Source organism: Cryptomeria japonica, chromosome 8, assembly GCF_030272615.1.
Source record: "Cryptomeria japonica chromosome 8, Sugi_1.0, whole genome shotgun sequence".
In the NCBI taxonomy this organism is placed as follows: Eukaryota; Viridiplantae; Streptophyta; class Pinopsida; order Cupressales; family Cupressaceae; genus Cryptomeria; species Cryptomeria japonica.
This window is the reverse complement of record NC_081412.1, coordinates 201,581,709-201,603,944: the sequence shown is the minus strand read 5'-3', so window position 1 is coordinate 201,603,944 and position 22,236 is coordinate 201,581,709.

Sequence of the window (22,236 nt, the reverse complement as noted above, 5' to 3'; positions counted from 1 at the left end):
TGAAGAACTTAATCTCCCCTATGTGTGACATCTCAAATTCTTTCTTCATCTCATCTGCAAACTCATGACTCATCTTCTCATCTCCACCAAAGATAATGTCATCAACAAATACCTCATAGATCAAGATCTGATCTCCTTCAAACTTCAAGTAGATATTGCTATCTTCACTTGTTCTCTCAAATCCAATCTTCACAAGATGGGAATGCAGACGTTCATACCATGCTCTAGGTGCCTGCTTTAGACCATATAAGGCTTTATGTAGCCTACATACCATGTCACTATCTTTAGATAGGGCAAACCCATCTGGTTGCTCTATATACACCTCCTCTTCAAGTACACCATTTAGGAATGCAGATTTTACATCCATTTGATATACTTTGAAACCTTTAAAAGCTGCATATGCAAGAAGCATACAAACTCCTTCCAATCTGGCTACAGGAGCAAAGGTTTCTCCATAGTCTTCTCCTTCTTCTTGAGCATATCCTTTGCACACCAATCTAGATTTGTTCCTAATCACTGTGCCATCCTCATTCAGCTTATTTATGAAAACCCATTTGGTACCAATGACATTTTTATGCTCCGGTCTGGGTACCAAAGACCATTCACCATTTTTCTCTATCTGGTCAAGTTCCTCTTCCATTGCCTTGATCCAGTCTTCATCTTTATGTTCCTCTTTGAATGATTTAGGCTCAAATTTAGAGGTCATACATGAGTTTTCTTTGACCTTTCTTCTTGTAAGGATTCCTGCATCCTTATCTCCTATGATCTACTTAGGATCATGATTCAACTTGACATACCGAGGAATGGTCTTGATGGATTCCTTTTGCTTTTCTTCTTCATCCTCATCTCTATCAGTATCAACATCTACATCTGCCGATGTAGGAACACTGTTACTGGTACTTGGTTGACTGACAACCGATTCCAAGAAGATTGCAACTGGTTCATTTACCGCTTGCTCACTGCCGGTTTCCTTAGTTTTCTCAGAGGTTTCATCAACTCTTACATTGATGCTTTCCATAATTCTCCGAGTCCTATTTTTTGAAACACTTGAGAGCTTTGCTCTTGGTGGAATATCCTAAGAATATTCCCTCATCACATTTCACATCAAATTTTCTCTGGTGTTCACTCCTCTTGATGTAATATTTGCTACCAAACACTCTAAAGTAGCTAACCACAAGTGTCTTACCAGTCCAATACTCATAAGGAGTTTTATCCTTACCTTTCTTGATGAGTACCCGATTCATTGTGTAGACTGCAGTGCTCACCGCTTCTCTCCAGAAGGTGTGAGCTACCTTTCCTTGAATCAACATGGTTCTAGCTACTTCAACCACAATCCAGTTATTCCTCTTTGCTAGGCCATTTTGCTGTGGAGTCCGGGGGGTAGACAGTTGCCTCTTAATGCCATGTTCTTCACAGTACTTGTTGAATTCACCGGAAGTGAATTCCCCTCCTTGATCAGTTCTCAGGCACTTGATCCTTTTACCGCTTTCCTTCTCCACTAATGCTCTGAAAGCTTTTAACTTTACAAAGGCTTTAGACTTGTCTTTCAAGAATGTGACCCACATCATTATTGAGCAGTCATTAGTGAGAATCATGAAGTACCTATCACCCTGCACACTTCTAGTTTTCATAGGACCACACAAATCAGTATGCACAAGATCAAGCAAGTTGTCAGTAGTGAAAGATTTACCTTTAAAGGTTGAGGAAGACATTTTCCCCAATTGACACTCTCTGCACAAGGTGTTATCCGGTTTGCTTAGCACTGGCAACCCTCTAACTGACTTGATCTTACTAGCCTTCACAATGTTATCAAAGTTTACATGGCAGAGTCTCCTATGCCATATCCAGCTATCATCAAATTTAGCCATAAGACATGTACTTATATTTGCATTCAGCTCAAATAGGTTACCTTTGGTTTGCATGCTGGTGGCTACCAATTCACCATTCTTTCCTTTCATTCTGCACACTCCATTCTTGAATTATAGAGTGAGACCACTATCATTCAGTTGGGCAACACTCAGAAGATTGTGTCTAAGACCATCAACCCAATACACATTGCCAGCACTACACTTTCCATTCAGAGAGATGGACCCTTTGCCTTTGACCATGCATGGTGCATCATTGCCAAAGCGAACCACACCACCATCATACTCTTCCAAGGATAGAAACTTGCTCCGGTCACCAGTCATATGGTGAGAACAACCACTATCAATGATCCACTCATTGGAATTATCAAACTGGGAGACAAGAGCCTTCTTGTCTGACACATCTTCCTTGACAACAACAAACACAATATCTTCATTTTCTTCATCCTCTAATTCCTCATCTGTGACACCTTCATCAACTACCACAAAATAGTTTCTCTGGTTTCCTCCTTTGAGTTTCTTGAACCTTTCTAGTTTGTCCTTGTTGTCACCATTTGGACAGTTTACAACAATATGTCCTATTCGGTTACAAGAAATACATTTCAAAGGTAGCTTACCTTTGTATTTGCTTGTTCCTTTAGGAAGTTTCCTGGCAAGGAGAACTTCAAATGCCATCAGAATCTCCTCATCATCCATTTCTCTGCTCTGTCTTGGTTCACCACTAGTGCTAGCTTATTTTCCTTTTTTGAATGGTACAACAGAAGCTTTAAAAGCTGATTCAGTCTTTTGAACACTGCCATCAAAACTATTTAGCTCATAGGCTGTCAACTTTGCAATGATGGAGTCTAGGGATACCTTAGTCTTGTCTATTGATCTCAGCTCCTGAATAACAACAACCCTTATTGCATAGACCAACAATAGGGATCTCAGGACTTTGCTTACTATAGTGGAATCTTCCATTTTACCACCTACATTCTTGATATCACCAACAACGGTTTTGATTCTTATTCCATACTATTGAATGGTCTCACCTTCAACCATCTGCATGTCTTCAAACTTCCCTCTAAGGCTTTCTTCCTTAGCCTATTTTACATGCTCATCACCACCATAGATATTTTCAAGAGTATCCCATACTTCTTTGGGATTTACCTTATCTTGGACATCAATAAACTCAATGTCAGGTAAACTACTAATTAGGGCTTCAACGACTTGCCCATTCTCCTGCATCTCTCTCTTTTGGTCATTGGTGAGAGTACCGGTAAGGGCAACATAGGCATTCTCAACATAGCTCCAATGTTGAGCACCCATGCTTCTGATGTATATCTTCATTCTGTCTTTCCATATACTGAAAATTTCCTTGTTAAACTTTGGACCTTCCCTCTTCATCATTAGACTGAGATCTTTACCTCAAGCGGTTAAGCTTATAACACAAAGGACCTGGAGGACGCTCTGATACCAATTGATAACTCAATGATGAACGAATAGTACCAAACTAGTACTGAGATGAGAAGGGAGTGAATCAGTAAGACAAAAACACACTCTTGAACCGGTTTGTCAGCAGACACCATGCATTGACAAACAAACAGTAACACCGGTCCTAAAACATAGTACAACCGGCAAAGCCCAGAATAACTGAGACAAGCATAAACCGGTTGACACTTTTCTTCTCATACAATCTAACACTTCACTTCCATTTCACCCTAATACATGAACAAGTAATCTACCATCAAAGATATACATATAAGCAACTAGATCAACATGATTCACCGCTTGACAGAAAACAACATAACATCACATGAAGAAGACATCACACATGACACACTTATTTTTCACGTGGAAACCCAACTGGGAAAAACCACGGTGGGGATGAATACCCACAAGCTTGTTTTTGAACTCTTTAGAAGTTCGCTCTATTAGGAGCCTTGTCTGGTAAAAGACTGATACAATAGGTTTTGTTAGGAACCGATCCTGTTAGGGATCACCCATTTAAGGGATGGCTAGAATACCCGGTTAAGGGTTAAACCCTGTTAAAGGTTACCTTGTTAGAGGATTTCAAGAACTCAATGGTTTTGAGTCACCCTGTTAAAGGATTTACAACAAGTCGGTTAAAGCTACCCTGTTAAGGGATTTCTCAACTGTTGAAGTGGTTAGAGAACAACCCTAGAAAGAATCACAACATCGACCTTATAGGAAAACAAATAGGTCGATAGCATAAACCCTAAACCCTAAACCTGTTAGGTTAAGGAATTCAAACGGTTCAATTCTAACCGTTGAACACATTGCATTAAATGCAACAGTCTTGATCCAATCTCAAGACATTCTCCATCATCCATTTTCCATCGATTTCATGGCATTTGATAACCCATCACACGTTATCACCGTTTATAGACTTTGCACATTCCCGAGGTAGATAGGAACAATCTCCTTCATGCAAGATCCTTCACGCGCACAAGGCTTACGTGGCAACATGATCTATTCTTTGTGACCATGCTAACTCATCACACAAAGTCACCAGTTGAGCCACACATGCTTGAAGCACTTCAACCGAAAACCCTGAAGTTGAGACTACCAACCGATAGTCATACAATGCTTCCATGTGCCGGTTCCCATAACCATATGTCGGTTCACCTTGAACAAACACATCGCTTCACTTTGGCACAAATGCCGGTTCATAGTGTTATACCGGTTCTCTTCTCTTCATCATATTGACATCAATGACAACACATAATGTCATTATGTCCTCATACCGGTTCACATAATGCCAACACTTGGTTGCATAAAATTTTCTCTCAGACAAGCACTGGTAGCTTCCAAGATGGCAAGTGTGGAATTGACTGATAGATGATATGATATGCAAAAGCTATGCTATGAAAATGATTTATGCTAATTCGCTCAAAAACTCTAAAAATTCTTAGACAAATAAACTCACGGATGCAAAGATTAAGACTCCTAGTTACTATAAGATTAGCTATTAGTTTAAAAAATGGCTTAGGATACCTCTATTTATATATTTTTGAGTGAATAAGCTAGGTGGCAGAGATCAACGGTCCTGATTAAATTTGGCAATTTGGATGACTATGAGCAAGAGATTGAGATGTGAGAGATAAAGGTGGAAGATGTTCCTCCTACACCTATAGGATGGAGGAAGAAGTGGAAGGAGAAGTCAAGTGTCAGAAGGCTCACCTTGACTAAGGATGAAGACTGAGTGAATCTAGGATAGTTGGAGAAGGTTTAGTAATAAGAGGACAAGTGACCTCAACTCCCTCCAAAGATGTAGGAAGGTTGGAGAAAATATAGGGAAGTTGAGAAATGTGTGTACGTACACATTATTTGATTTATGATTTGGAAGTTGAAGATAAATGATGTATTAATATTTAAAAATATTATTATCTTTAGCCACATGATGGATGAGTTGGAAAAGGAGAAGATGATGTGAAGATGAGATGAATTGGAAAAGGAGAAGATGATGTGAAGATGAGATGAGTTGGAAAGGAGATTAAATAATTAAGAAATTATTTAATTGATGAGGCTATAGTATAGTAGATAGGAGATAACTTAAATATTAGATATTTAATTAATTGGTTTAGAAGAAAGGGATATAAATGAATGAATTAATTAAAAATGTTTTAATTTAATTAATTAATAGAAGAATATCAAATGAATAATATATATATATATTTTAAATTAACTATTTAATAGAAGAATAATCATTAAATAAATATAAAATATTTATTTAATTGCTCATAGTCAATTTTGTGTGTATACACTTGTCACAAACAAAATCCAACTATGCTACAAGAATGTTAAATAAATTCACGTGATCTACAAAAGATTCTACATATTTCATCTTCAAAGAATAAATTTTCTTTTATAGGAATAACTTGTTTACCAAGTATTTAGCCTGAGAAACATCTCCAAGTTTCTTCCATAAATTTTTAGCACTCTACTCTTTATGGACATTCAGGAGCATTGAATCAACTAAATAGAGTATTATTATACCCTTAGTCTTTCCATCCATTAGATCCTAGTCTTCTTGGGTCATGTTGGTTGGTTTTGATCTAGATATTGTAGCCTAAAAATCTTTATCCATAGGCATATATTCCATTGGTTTCCATAACTTGAAACTGTTGCCATTAAAATTTTCCAATTTGATGCTTCCGGATGTACTTTCCATATTTTTCTTGCATTAAGGTTACTTAATCTCCTTCTTCAAAAAACAAAATGAGTTTAACACAAAAAACCATTCAACCCACCAAAGGAAGAAAATATAGCCAGACTCTAATACCAACTAAAAGGAAGATGGGTAAGTAGAAATAACTCCCTTTGCTTATCTACAAAGGAGATGGTTGCCAAAAAATATTCTAAACCCTTAAACTAATATAGAAACAAACAAATATGTTGTCCTTATTTTCATTTTATGTGAAAATAGGACAACCCCTACAATTTTTTCATAATTCGCCCTCTTTTCCTTCATAGTCAAGAAAATGAGACATTTTGGTCGTCTCACTGGTCATCAAATATGTATTATTCGGTGTTGAAATTCCCTCATTGAGTTAAAATTTTGAAATTTTAACTTAAAATGTGAATTTCCCTGTTTTTATGCAAAATTGGGTTTTAACTCCGATTTTGCATCCATTTTGATTGTTTAGTGTGAAATCAGATTCTAATTCTGACTCTACACTTAGGAATCAATTTGAGCGCAAATCGGACCCATAAGTCTGATTTGCACTTTAAATATGCACACTTTCTAATTAATGTTTTAGAGTTTGTTTTAAATTGGGTTTCTCCACCCATTTATTTTCTAATTTGGCCTTAATCTTCTTATTATTTCTTTCTTGGTGGATTGGGGAGCTTGATTTCTCAAGCTTCTTTCATTATTCGTGGTATGTATCAATTTCTCAAGCTTTTTAATCATGCCCTAGTTTTTATGTGAAATCGAATTTGAAACCCGATACATATCGCAATATGCATAGAGTTACAAACCCGATTTCATGATTCATGATTAGTATTATGGTAAGCAACAAGACTGTATGTTTGTCACACACCATGATACATATTATGGTGTGTGGCGAGCACACACCCCCGCCGTTTTTTCCTTCCCCTTGTTTATTTCTTATTGCAGTGATGGTTGGGTGGGGATATTACCCCAACCCACACCACAGTCAATAACTATGGTGATGATCGAGGTCGTATCCCTGACCACCTCTTTTTTACTTCCTTTCTCTATAGTCGTGGTGGGCGTGTTTGCACCCTTGACACCCACCCACTTTGTGCAGTGATGGTGGTCAGGGTTACAAACCCCAACCACCATATGTTTTAGCCGGTGCTTTTTTGAAGTGTCATGTAGGGTTTAAACCCTGCCCGACACTGATTGTCCTTCCTTTTAGAAGTGTCTAGTGGGGTTTAAACCCCGCCCGACACCTTTTTGACTTGAATATTGTTTGTTGAATGTCAATCGGGGTTTAAATCCCTCTCGACACTCCTTTTAGTATTTCCTTTAAACAAAGTGCAAATCGGAGTTATAACTCTCTGATGTGCACTTTGCTCATTTTGGTTTTATAATGCATATCAGACTGACAACTCTGATTTTCACTATAATATGAGTTCTTCTTCAATGCATTTCAGAATTATAACTCCGATATACATTATCTTTTGACATTGCTTTTTATATCAAATGCAAATCAGAATTATAAGTCCGATATGCATTTGATCTTGATTTCACTTGTTTAAGTGCAAATCGGACTTTAATTCCGATTTGTATCCAAAAGACACACATACAAATTGATGATTTTTTGATCAATTTGTGATCAATCGATGAACTTTTCCTACCAAATGGAGATTTTTATGAAGGCTAATCATTTAAAATGATGATCTTTCTATGATGCAGTGCATCCATTTTAAATGTGAGGACCCTCATCGAGTAAGAAATCAATGAAGTTCAAAAAGCAAGAAATACATCAAGTGTTTCCTTCTTCTTCAGTGACATCAAACATTGACAATATCAGGGATATTGAGATCGGTCATGTAGATCTCGATGAATTCTTGAAGAGGGTGAAATCGCCACTAGTGTCCTATAGGATGGAGCTCACCATTAACAATGAAATTCATCTAGTGGCTGCTTTCCCCATGTTGGCTCAAAATATAGAGTTTGTATTGGCTCTTGCCAATATATATGATTCTACCACCAGATCAGTGAAGGATACAGATGGGAAGACACTCATCAAACTTGATGAGGATTTCTTTGATAAAATTTTTAAATGTTTTCTTATTGATCAATATGCAGATGTTGATATGCAATCCACGGTGGCATATTTTGATAAAAAATCAGAGAAATGTAAGAAGAATATGAATGAGAATTGGCTAAAAACACTTAGGCCTACAATTTCTAGATGGCCAGATGCTCTTCCACGCAGTGACTTCATTGAAGAAGTCAATGATCTCATTAATCTTCTCATTAGAGTAAAAGGCCTTCCAACTTTAAATAGATATCATAAATGGATGTATCAATACATTCATATCATCAAGAAAAATAAGAAGAAGATCTTTTGGGGCAAAAAAATTGCAAATGCCCTATGTGAATAGCTATGCATGGTGCCTACCACCTTGAAATTATATATGACTTCTTATCTTGTCTATGTGGTTGCCTCGATGAGGCATTTTCTAGGTCTATCAACTATAGGTGAAAGGACTCAAATTTCTGTTTACAAGTACTTCTCTCAGTTAACTCTTTGAAATTCCTGTTTACAAATTATTTCCAAATGAGGAAATGGGCTGATTTTATTCAATGGAGCATAACTCTCACCCATGATGTCAAATTTTGGACTTCTTATACTCGTTGGAAAGTTGATTATGAGAACTAAATTTTAGTATTGTTTTGGTCTCATGGTTTTCTAGTTTGATCAGTTTTTTGGGAGTTGGAAGCGTGATGTTCTCCTTTTCATAGTTTTGGTCATAACGTTTGCATACGAAATCAGATTTTGGATTTCGAATAGGCGTTGGAGAGCATGTTCAGTTGGCTACTTATTGGTGCTATTATTTTATCAGTTTGATGGGTATGGGGAGTTTTTTACTTGTTTGATCACTTGTAGGTTCTTGATATTCAGGATGTAAGTGTGAGTGCATTCGAACGAATCATGAGGCGAAACCTTGAGGGAGTAGATGTTTATATGAGATATTTATGATTCTACAACTGATTATAAGATTTGGTGCTCCTTGGTATAGGTTTACAAGTGTTTTTCAGAGTTGGAATTTGATGGTGACAGGTACACAAGTTGTTCTCAGTTTGAGGACATTGTTGGACATGGTTTGAGACTTGGTGTTTCATGTGGGTGATAGTTGAGTGCAGATGCAGTGATGGTTATGATTATGGTGTCATGGGTATGTAGGAAAATGTTTTGCATTGACACAACATAGTCATGTTTGTGGTGATTTGGTTTAATGTTAGGAGGTTGTTGTTTATCTCCTTGATGCTTATTTGGTTCCTTGACCATGGTACTTGGTTGTGGACATATTTGGAATATCAGATTGGATGTTGATTTGGTGTTTGAGTCATTGTGGTATACATGATTATTCTCTTTGATATCTCAATTTGCAGTTTACTAATGTGATAATGAGTTTACATATTTCAATGTTTCACCTACGAGTTATGTAATTGTGTGGGCTAGTCACCTATTTAGTTGCAGTGGGATGGATAGGATGTGGACTGTCTATATCCACCAAGTTTGATTCATTATGGTGCATACTTGTTAGTTGGCCTTATCTATGGTCATTAGTGCATTTATATGTTTGTTTTGAGATGAGAGGATGGATGATGTTTTTGGTACCTGGATAGTTGGATTTGAGACTTGTAGCATGTGGTTTATCACGGTGTCATGATAGCTTGGTTATTCAATAATAAAACAAAATACTCTTTATTCTTAAATAAACTCATAAGTCCTTTAATAAGTCTATTTACTTCCACTATTTCATCCTTAGCTCTAAATGATCATCCCAATGATATCATGTTAAACAACAAATTTCTATAAAGAGGTAAAGATTATATATTCAATAAGAATATGCAAGTAGTTTCTCAATCATATCTACATACAATACTTAGGCCTTTCCAATGCCTTAAGTTTAAAATACAAGAAAAATATAAAGGATGAGACGCGTCCATTGATCTACAATCCAAAGTTATCTTGAATGCAATCTTTAGAATGAAGAAGAAAACAAGATTCAGGTGTTTTTTCCACCCAATCTTGAAGCTTACACTTTCCCAGAATTCTTGGTCAATCAATAATACCCGACTTTGGACAAATTGTTTAGAAAAAAGAATTCGATAGACAAGATGGAATCTAGTGCGTGCCTAGAGTGATGCATGCATTTTCAATTTTCTAATTCCATTAGAAACAAGTAAGATCAATCAAGGATATGGTAGAGAGCGTAAATATATCCATCTATTTCAACGGTAAAAAAGTTACTCGACCGAGTATAATGTCATGCATAGCAATAAAATATAGTTTGGAAAAGCAAACTATTCTCCCTATAAGTCCACATTCAACACCCATCGCGAAAGGTAACTTTCCAAACACACAACCATATCTAGCTTTTCTAATATTCATATGAAATCAGAATAAATATATAGAAGACAATCTTTCTTTTCTCAACTCTAGCTTCCTATTTCTCGCATGTTAAAATTACAATATTTAAAGAAGACATTCTTTTTTTAAAAAGATATAGGAGAAACAATCTTTCGTTAAAAATATATAGAAGAAACAATCTTTCATTTACACCTAATTATATCTAATAAGAAAACAATCTTTCGCTTCTATCTTTTCATGTAAATCAAGGACAAGAGTTAAAAATAAGAAGGTGTAGCAATGTATGCATATTAGCATATAGACAAAAATAAAATTCAGAAACAAAAAATATGAGTACACATTCTTTTATCTATTTCTCATAAAATCCAAATAGCGTAATCATACATTAACTTGTATTCTCTTTTCTATGGTTTCAAATTTCCAAGTTTAGAATGCATAAGTTCTCTATCTTTCCACATGTTTTTGATTATCTACTTCCTTTCTTGAATAACATATTTAGTTCGATACAAGCATGTGTTTTCCATGATTTATGAATTCAACTAACTGAATTTAGTAATTTTCCATTAATGCATTAGATAATTATAATTCAAAATGCACATACCTATATGGCTTTTTCAAACGAAATTTCAAATAATCATCATGACTTCTATTGCATGGATCTAATTCAAAAGTTTATTTATTTTCTTCTCTAATGATGTAAAAACAAACAAATCTCAAGATGATTATGTTCTTATACTCTTAATTATATAATAAATTATTGCTTGTTAAAGATCCTACCTCTGAAATTTAAGCAAAGTCTAATATGATCAATCTAATTTTCTTCCAATTCTGTCTCCAATACTCTTAGATTTCCAATGCTTTTCTTCCTCGATGGTGTTCAATCCTTTGTGTTCTTTCCTCTCTATTCTCTAATATCCCTTCTCTATTCGCTATTCTCGATTATTTGTCGTATCATCACTATTCTCTACATATTTCTCACTATCTTTTCAATACTGTCCTCCTAGATTTCCAATTATCTATATTTATGCTAGTTGCGTGCTATATTTTTTGTTACCTTTTAGGCTTACATCCACTGCTATTATAGTTTTCCATGCCACCCACGCAACACATCTAACAGTTCACTTGGCCTGTGATTGTTCGACGTAGAGCTTGTTCTAACAGTATACACCACATAGTGTCCATGCTTAATGGCACAGTCCGTAAAATTTTCAAACACAATCGTGGTTGTTATTCCTTGTAAAGTTCATGTTCAACTTAAACACTATATGTATGTTTGGTTACAGAGTTGATATACTCATCGACTCCTATTTTCAAGGTATTTTGTTACGTGGGATAGTCCTTGTTTAAATACAATGTGTTTGTTATAATGCATAGTCGATATGCTTTGTTACTAATAATATGCTTTAATAAGTCCGCCACCATAATATATATATATATATATATATATATATATATATATATATATATATATATATAGATATATATATATAGATATATATATATAAATATATATATATATATATATGTATGTATGTATGTATGTATGTATATATATATATATGTATATGTATATGTATATGTATATGTATATACATAATATCAATTGATTATGTATATGTATATATATACATAATATTAAATGATTATGTATATGTATATATATACACAATATCAAATGATTATGTAAAAGTATTAAAAAAATTCATGAAGTAAGGTAATTTCATTTTCATAATAATTAGATATATAGATTATAATTATATACATATATACATGTATATGATCGAATTGATATTCGAATTCACACACACACACACACACACACACACATGTACTATTATCAAAGCACCAAAGTGAACACATAAGTACAATATTTCATCCAATTTAAACATATCTGCACACAAAGAATGTATAAATCTACGATCAATATTCATATTTAACCTAATGTTTGAATATAAGTCTTGCTTTGAAATAAAACATATCATTTCACAATCACTTATCAAAATTCGGATTTGATTTAATCACAAAATTAAATCATGCAACAGATACACGTATATATATTCTAACATGGTGTGTGAGATTCCATCTATTCTAGCTAAGTCCATGAGCTAAAACAACTCTACTTGAACCATGTTCTTGCCTTCATTCGCGTTCACCTGTTCCTGCATTCACTTGCACTCAATTGCTTATTAGCAATGACGATCCCCAGTTCCATAATAAAATAATATTGATCATTCAATTGCATGTAAATCATTTCATTGCATTTGAACTCCTATTTCATTATCATCGTATTTCACTAAAAATTCCATTTCCATTTCATTTCAATTTCATAAATGAAAAATAAGCATTATTTTCCTAATAAAATAATTATAGATAAATATGGTTCGTGAAAATGTTATTATGTCATGGTTTACTCTTGATTACCAGTTTAGAGTTTGGCATGATACATTTCTCTTGAGACCATGTTATGTTCACTTGGAGTATGTGATCTTCATGGTATTTGAGGATGTTGACATCTTGAGGGCTCAGGGAGTCCTTGGTTGATGTGTGGTTTATGATTTCATTTGATATGTTATCATGGTTGTTGTTATGCCATGATACACTTGATTGCACATTAGAGTTATGGCATGTTACAATTATTTGATATGTTCATATGGAGCATGTTATCTCCTTGGAGGGTATGGTTAGATCATGTTGTCATGTTTATGTTCCTGATTCTCGAGATTGGAGCTTTGACATTGATCTTGGTTGGTTCTCTTTGTATTGAGTGTATGATCATTTGCTTGATACTTCATGATGGTGTTATGTTGTATTTGGAGTCTAGCATGGATTGATCGGTTATAGCTTCTCATGGATACATGGAGATGTAGGTGATGCTAGTATTCTCTTATGATTAGAGATATGTGTTGGGATAGTTGGTTGTTTCAACATGAATTCCAAGGAGCATTAACCTAGTATAGACTTGAGAGGAGATTGTTCTTAGTTTGAGTCATGATGACTTGGATAGCTTGATGAGAATTCTCATTCCCCACTCTTGGTCTACTCGACGGTTTACTACTTGAGAGGTATTGCCCATTGTTTTCTTTTAGGTGTATTATGTTTATGCTTATCTTTCATAGATATGGGTCTTGAGCTATGGAGATGTTTAGTTCTAGAGGGTTCATTTGAGAGATGTATAACATTGGTTATCTCCTTGTGCATATGGTTTGATATTATGATATCATTTTGAGGATGTGAGGAGATGGTTTAGTGGGCTGATTTCCTTCATTGGGAATGATTTATTATGAGTTTGAGCTTCTTAGTTATGAGAGGCTTACCTCCATATTGGCATTACATGACACTTATGTTTGTTTAGTATAAGAGACTGAATGTGGTGTTGGGTGTTGTTTAGGCTTCACTTTTGGGGTGTTTTGGAGAGGATCATACTTGACATAGCGTTGATTATTTGAGGTGTTGGTAGAAGGACATGTTATGGTTTACTGATTATCTCTCTTCATTCTATGTATTCTCTCTTGTTTGGGAGGATGGTGACATATTGTGGGAGAGTATGCAACTGTTGAGTTGCATATGTGATCATTGTTATTGTTCTTGGTACTACATGTTTGGTTTACTTATCACACCTTGATATGAGCAGTTATTGGTAGACTTGGTGTGCTTGGAGCTTTATTTCAGATTTGGTATTACCCATGCAATGGGAGTTCCTGGATATGTATGTACTTCATTGATAGGTTTTGATACAGTGAGCTTGATTGCAGTTTATGGGTTGATATGATATTGGCATGAGTTTACTAATGTTGGTTATACCTAGGAGGTATGGATGGTTGGATGTGTTGGCATGTGTTGTGGATGTCATTTCTGATCATGTGGGTTTTTTACTTTATGATAGTAGCTTGGAGCTTTTGTTATCACATTGGATTTTATGCTTGTGTTCATGGATTGGTGCATCTTCACCTTGGCTTGTTCCTTTTCTTCCATAGTTGGCATGTTGGAGGATGAGAGGAGTTCTTGCTTGAGATGGTGGTCAATTGGTTTTATTGCAGGTATCTTGGTGGAGCATGAGAGCATGTTGGAGATTCATGTGGTTACATGTATGGCTATGATGATGTATCTCATTGATTGACCCTTATGCAATGTATATAAGTGGGAGAATGTTGGGAAAATAGGTGTTGTACACCTTGTATAATAATGTTGTAATTGTAATATTTATCTATTATGTGGTTTCCCATGGACATGTAATGTAATATTTATTCATTTGATGTTGCACATGGAAGTGTAACATGTAGAGATTATATGGGAATATTCTCGGGACCACTTGATGAGATGTATTGTAACATTGAGATTATTATATTGTAATAATTTAATATTGCAGAAAAATATTTAAAAAGTGAAAACTTAGTACCCAATATTAAATGTGGGGTCAAGGGGGTAGGTAAGCACATAGTTTTACTTTACCACTAGTTGTTTTTGTGTGAGATTGAGTCTATATAAGAAAGCACATGTTTAGTGGTTAAGGTAGGCTGGTGGTTTTGGGTTATCATTGTTTTGAGTCCTTTGGAGGTTTGCATTTGTGAAGCATGGAATGGGATGTGTGGATTCATGCTTGGACACATGCGAATGCATTGAAGGGCTTGATGATTCAGAGTTATTCATTTTAACTCTATGTTGCTTTATGGTTGATTAATACAATGGCCTATGGATGCTTTTGGAGGCTGGGTTTTTCCCTCTTGAGGTTTTTCCCAGGATATCTCTTGTGTTATCTTGTGGCTTGTCTATTTGATCTTTGCATTATGGTGATTCCATAAGCTTGTATGCATGCTTTTATCTCATGGTTTATGTAGGAAATGAGTTATTAGAATGTGGGTTTAAAGCATTATTTCCTAACAAAATAATAGGCTCAAGCACTATCACAACCTTGTTTAGGATAATATGGAAGATATTGATGCTTTCAATATTTTTGTGGTCCCAAGAGACTTCAATGATAGGGCAAATTCTTTGGCTACTTTTTCTACTCTCTTGATCCTGCACAAGGATTTGAATCAAGAAAGATATTCCATTGAATTGGTTTCAAGGCCAAGTGTTCCAGACAATTGGGATCACTAGCAGATTTTTAATGATGATAAGCATATCATTAATTTCCTTAAATTAAAGATGATTTCAACAACCTCTACTTCGAGGGTAGCAATTTCTCTTCTTTAGATTCAACTTCAAACAAAGAATCTGAACAAGATGAAGAAATTCTAAAATTGAAAAGTAATAAGATTCCCAAGGGTCTCATCTCACTTGAGAAATTACAGTTTGATAAGCATGATAAGTATGTCAAGTGGCAACAACAAGTGTCATCAGATGATGCCATGGGATTTAAGAAATATAACATCGAATTAGAAAGTGATCCAAAATTTGTAAATATTGGTAACAGTTGTACTTTAGCTGAAAGGGAGCAATTTATTCAATTGTTATGTTAGTACTTTGATGTACTCGCTTACTCTTATGATGATTTGAAGTACTTCAAGCCAAAGGAAGTGCAACATGATATTCTACTTAAAGTCATTGTAACTCCTTTTAGGCAAAAGCAATGGCAATACAACCCAAAGATTTTAGGTACCATCCTTTCTGAGATACAAAAGATGCTAAATGCTAGAATAATCTTTCCTATTCATCATTCAACTTGGGTTGCTAATAATGTTCCAGTAAGAAAGAAGAATGGGGAAATTCACATTTGTGTGGATTTTTGTAATCTCAATCAATCTCCTTTAAAGGATAATTATCCTTTACTGGTGATGGATCAAGTTCTACAGAGAGTCACTGGTTCACAAATGTTCTCTGTGCTTGATGGATTCTTGAGCTATAATCAAATTGAATTCAATGAGGATGATCAACATAAGTATGCCTTCGCATATCCTTGGGGTACCTTTGATTATCGAAGGATGCCTTTTGGTTTGATTAATGCAGGTGCAAATTTTCAAAGGGCCATGAACATGGCATCCTGAGGTATCATTGGGAGATATGTCATTGTTTATCTTGATGATCTAAAGATTTTCTCAAAAGATCATAATAATCATCTCTTCCATTTGGAAGATGTTTTAAGAAGATGTCGTGAACATGGGATATCTTTGAATCCCAAGAAGTCAATTTTTAGTGTTTCTGAAGGTAAGAATCTTGGTCACATTGCATCTAAAGAGGGGATCAAGATTGATCCTGAAAGGGTTAAATATATTCAAATTTTGGACCTACCAATCAGTAAAACAATGGTCCATTCATTCTTTGGGAAGGTAAATTTTCTCCGAAGGTTCATTCTAGATTTTGCTGAGAGGACACGTCACATAGTGGATATGATAAAAGGAAAAATGGTTTTCCGATGGAGTGCTAAAGGTAAAAATGCTTTCAATAAAATCAAAGAAGCTATTTCCCATGCTCCAGTTCCGGTTTGTCCAAACTACACTCGGGATTTCATCATATATAGCTATGATTTAGAGCATACTATGTCTACTATTCTAATATAGAAAAATCAAGAGGGGATAGAATCTCCTATGGCTTTCATGAGTTTTCCTCTGAAATCTCATGATTTGAAGTAATCCCAAATGGGAAAACATGCTTATGTTGTGGTTAAAGTAGTTAAGTATTTTGGATCTTACATCTTGAATTCACATACCCTTGTTTTGGTTCTTGACACTGCAGTAAAGTCAATTCTTACTCAACAAGAGTTTGGTACCAAAAGAGGCAATTGGATTTGCCAAAATTCAAGAATATTATCTTGAGATTAAGCCTACAAAGCTTGTTTGTGGGAAAGGTTTGTGTCATCTTATGGATGAGAATGATTCATCCTATACAGGTAAGGAATCAGATGAAATTTTAGAATCTTTACCAATAGTGTTTTTTGTCAACATTACAAAAGAGTGGTATTCTAATATCGCTCATTATCTTACTTACGGTGAATGCCCTTCATTTTTGAGTTACAAGGAAAAAAGAAATGTCAAACTCAAAGCTAGAAACTTTGTCATTTGGGACAACTGTTTGTATAAAAAGAATATTGATGGTGTTTTCTTAAGATGTGTTGATAAAGCACAACAGGTGAAGTTACTAGAATCTTTTCATAACTTAGCTTGTGATCATCATTTCTATGCACCTATGACAACTCATAAAATTTTGAGAGCCAGATACTATTGGCCTTCACTTTTCAATGATGCATACAAGTGGTTACACAAATGTGATCTCAATAGTTTGTTGGGAAGCAAAAGATTGCAGCTCTTCCTCTCAAGCCTGTTGTTATTGATGAGCCTTTCAAACAATGGGGTATAGATTTCATTGGTGTAATTAATCTATCCTCCAGTGCAGGACATACTTATGTTCTTAAAGCTACAGATTATTTTACCAAGTGGGTTGAAGCTATTCTAGTAAGGCATGCTACTTCAGAGGTGGTATGTTGGTTCTTGAAACAAATTTTTTTGGTGTTCCCAATAAAATTGTGGCAGATAATACAGTTGTGTTTTTCTTATACGAAGTTACTCAATTTTTCTTTGAGTATGGGATCGTTCTTGCACATTCATCCGACTATTATCCTCAAGATAATGGTCAGGTGGAATCAAGTAACAAGATCCTGGTGAATATCACTAGGAAGCTTGTTGATGATAATCAGCGATTGTGGCATAAGGTTTTGTTTGATTCCTTGTGGGATGATCGTACTACTCCGAAGAGAGCTATTGGTATGTCTCCTTTTCAATTTCTATATGGTCTCAATGTTGAAATTCCCATTACTCTAGAATTACCTGCTATAAAGTTGGCAAAAGCAATTGAGGATGAGACTTATGTTGATGCCTTGGATAAAAGAATTATGTTTCTCACTCAATTGGAGGAACAATTCGCATGAGTTGTGGATCATCTTGTGGAACATCAAAAGCGAGTGAATACTATCTTTGATAAGAAGTCAAGATCAAGAAATTTCAAAGTTGGTGATCTCGTCCTTCTTTGGGATAAGAGGCATAAGCCAAAAGGAATGCACGGGAAGCTTGATTCCTTGTGGACTAGTCCTTTTACAATCATTCAGGTGTGAAAAGAATCGAGTTATCTTTTGGCATATCAAGATGGTACACCATTTTCTTTACCTCGTAATGGGCATCATCTCAAGTTGTTCGCTCAGTATAGTTCCAAAAACCTTTGTAAATAATTGTACAGTGGTTCTTTTTGGTCTTTTATTTTATCTTTTGTCTTTTCTTTTCTTTTTCTTTTTCTTTTAGTCGCTTAACTATGTGGCCCAATGAATTAGAGGAAGGCACTAGAGATCTGAGGTTCTACACCTTTGAAATATTTCTTGTGATTGATTAAGAAGATGTTTCCAGTCAAAGCTAGTTGTTGTCCTTATTTTTGTTCTGCATGAAAATGGGACAACCCCTATGAATTTTTCATAATTCGCCCTCTTTTCCTTCATAGTCAAGAAAATGAGACATTTTGGTCATCTCACTAGTTAGTGAATATGTATTATTCGGTGTTGAAATTCTCTCATTGAGTTAAAATATTGAAATTTTAACTTAAAAAGTGAACTTCCCTATTTTGATGCAAAATCGGGTTTTGACTTCGATTTTGCATTCATTTTGATTGTTTACTGTAAAATCGGATTCTAAGTCCAACTCTACACTTAGCAATCAATTCGAGCACAAATTGGATCCATAAGTCCGATTTGCACTTTAAATATGCACGATTTCTAATTAATGTTTTAGAGTTTGTTTTAAATTGGGTTTCTCCACCCATTTATTTTCTAATTTGGCCTTGGTCTTCTTATTATCGCTTTCTTGGTGGATTGGGGAGGTTGATTTCTCAAGCTTCTTTCATTATTCATCGTGTGTATCGATTTCTCAAGCTTTTTGCTTTTGTTTTAATCACGCCCTAGTTTTTATGTGAAATCGAATTTGAAACCCGATACATATCGCAATATGTATTGGGTTTCAAATTCGATTTCATGATTCATGAGGAGTATTATGGTAAGCGACGAGATTGTATGTCTATCATACACCATGATACATATTATGGTGTGTGGTGAGCACTTACCCTCGTTGCTTTTTCCTTCCCCTTGTTTATTGCTTATTGTAGTGATGATTGGGTAGGGATATTACCCTGACCCACACCACAGTCAATAACCGTGGTGGTGATCGGGGTCGTATCCCCGAACACCTCTTTTTTACTTTCTTTCTTTGCAATCGTGGTTGGTGGGTTTTCACCCTCGACACCCACTACTCTATGTAGTGATGGTGGTCGGGGTTACAAACCTGACCATCATATGTTTTAGCCAGTGATTTTTTGAAGTTTCATGCGGGGTTTAAACCCCACCCGACATTGATTTTGATTGCCCTTCCTTTTAGAAGTGTCAAGCAGGGTTTAAACCCCCCATGACACCTATTTGACTTGAATATTGTTTGTTGAATGTCAGTCGGGGTTTAAACCCCGCCTGCCACCCCTTTTAGTATTTTCTTTAAACAAAGCGCAAATCAGAGTTATAACTTTGATATGCACTTTGCTCATTTTGGTTTTATAATGCATATCGGACTTATAACTCTGATTCGCACTATAATAGGAGTTCTTCTTATATTCGACATACATTATCTTTTGATATTTCTTTTTATATCAAATGCAAATCAGACTTATAAGTCTGATATACATTTGGTCTTGATTCCACTTGTTTAAGTGCAAAGTCCGATTTGCATCCAAAGCACACATACAAATTGATGATTTGATGAACTTTTCCTACCAAATGAATATTTTTATAAAGGATAATCATTTCAAATGATGATATTTCCATGATGCAGTGCATCCATTGCAAATCTCAGGACCCTGATCGAGTAAGAAATAAATGAAGTTCAAAAAGAAAGAAAGAAATCCAGTGTTTCCTTCTTCTTCGATGAGATCAAACATTGACAATATCAGGGATACCGAGATCGGTCATGTAGATCTCGATGAATTATTGAAGGGTAAAATTGCCACCGGTGTTCTACAGGATGGATCCCACCATTAACAGTGAAATTCATCTAGTGGCTGCTTTCTCCATGTTAGCTCAAAATAGAGAGTTTGTATTGGCTCTTGCCAATAGATATGATTCTACCACCAGATCAATGAAGGATATAGATGGGAAGACACTCATCAAACTTGATGAGGATTTCTTTGATACAATTTTCAAATGTTCTCCTATTGATCAATATGCAGATATTGATATGCAATTAGCGGTGGCATATTTTGATAAAAATTCAGAGAAATGTAGGAAGAATATGAATGAGAATTAGTTAAAACAACCTAGGCCTACAATTTTTAGATGGCCAAAAGCTCTTCCACACAGTGACTTAATTGAAGAAGTCAATGATCTCATTACTCTTCTCAGTAGAGTAAAAGGCCTTCCAACTTCAAATGCATATCATAAATGGATGTATTAGTACATTCATATCATCGACCAAAATAAGAAGATCTTCTGGGGAAAACAAATTGCATATACCCTATGTGAACAACTGACCAAGGTGCCTACCACCTTGAAATTCGATATGACTTCTTATCTTGTCTATGTAGTTGCTTCAATGAGGCATTTTCCATGTCTATCAACTACAGGTAACGTGACTCAAATTCCTATTTACAAGTACTTCTCTTAGTTAACTCTCTTGGAGATTTTACATCATTTTAGGAGGGTAAATGATGCTTTCTTTGCTCACAACATGTGTTTACTTGACAAGGAGCTCCAAAATAAAAGAGTGTCAAATGAAGCATGGAAGGTGGTGAGCAAGTATGGTTGCACTTTCCTTCAATTTCCCACCTTCACATATATCAGGATTGGATGTTTTGATAGAGAACCATTAACGCTCCCGAGATATCCATCTAATAAGATTATTCTTATGGAGATGGCTCGCCAAATGATTTCTATCCTTGAGAGTCAATCTGGAGCTCATAAGATAGGTCTTAAGTTCTCCATTGCCATAGGAAGACACTCTATCAATTCCATCTACAAGGCCCATGCCATGGAGGAGGAGATGAGAAGAGTGACTATGACATTCTTCAAACCCAGAAAGTTCTTTGATTATAGGGCTATGAAGAATAAGATTAAAAAGAACTATACTCATATCCGTTAAATTGAGGATGTGTGGGTAGATTGCAAGACTGAAGAAGACATGTGGAAAATGGACTACTGTCGTTTGATAATAGAACAGATTGAAAACTTTGATCTTGATGATGTTCTTGGAGATCTTGAAGGAGATGGTGACATTCTCATTCCTGCATATGAAAGAAACAAAGTTGTTGGATTACCTTTGCTTCTCATATAATGGTCCCAAAAGGAGAACACTTCTATAAGGGCCAGGTTCTAGAAAATTCTTGATAATACTACTTTTTGGTTAAACCTACTTGGCGTACAGATGAAGCCTTTCCAAACTGAATCATTTGAAGAGGATGTTGCAGGCCCCAAAGGGAAAACTTTTGAGTTAAGAACCAAAAACAAACAGGAACCCATAACTCCTAAGGGTCCTAAATTTAAGTTCATTGTTGGAAAAGGTAAAGATCGAGGTGAGTCTTCATAAAAAATATACTCAAGCTCGTGATGAAGTTGAGGAAGAAGAAGAAGTAAATGAAGATGAACAACTTCAAGAAGAAGATGAACCGAAGAATGAACAAGAACAAGAGGAAGGAGAATTTGATGAGGAAGGATTGCCTGAAATCCCAAGTACTTCACATTCTCAAGAAACACATGAAGGAGTTCTTCTTACATCATTTGATATCACAAGTATTACTTTAGTCTTAGTTAGTAATGTTGTTATTTTGGAGTCTATTGTGTA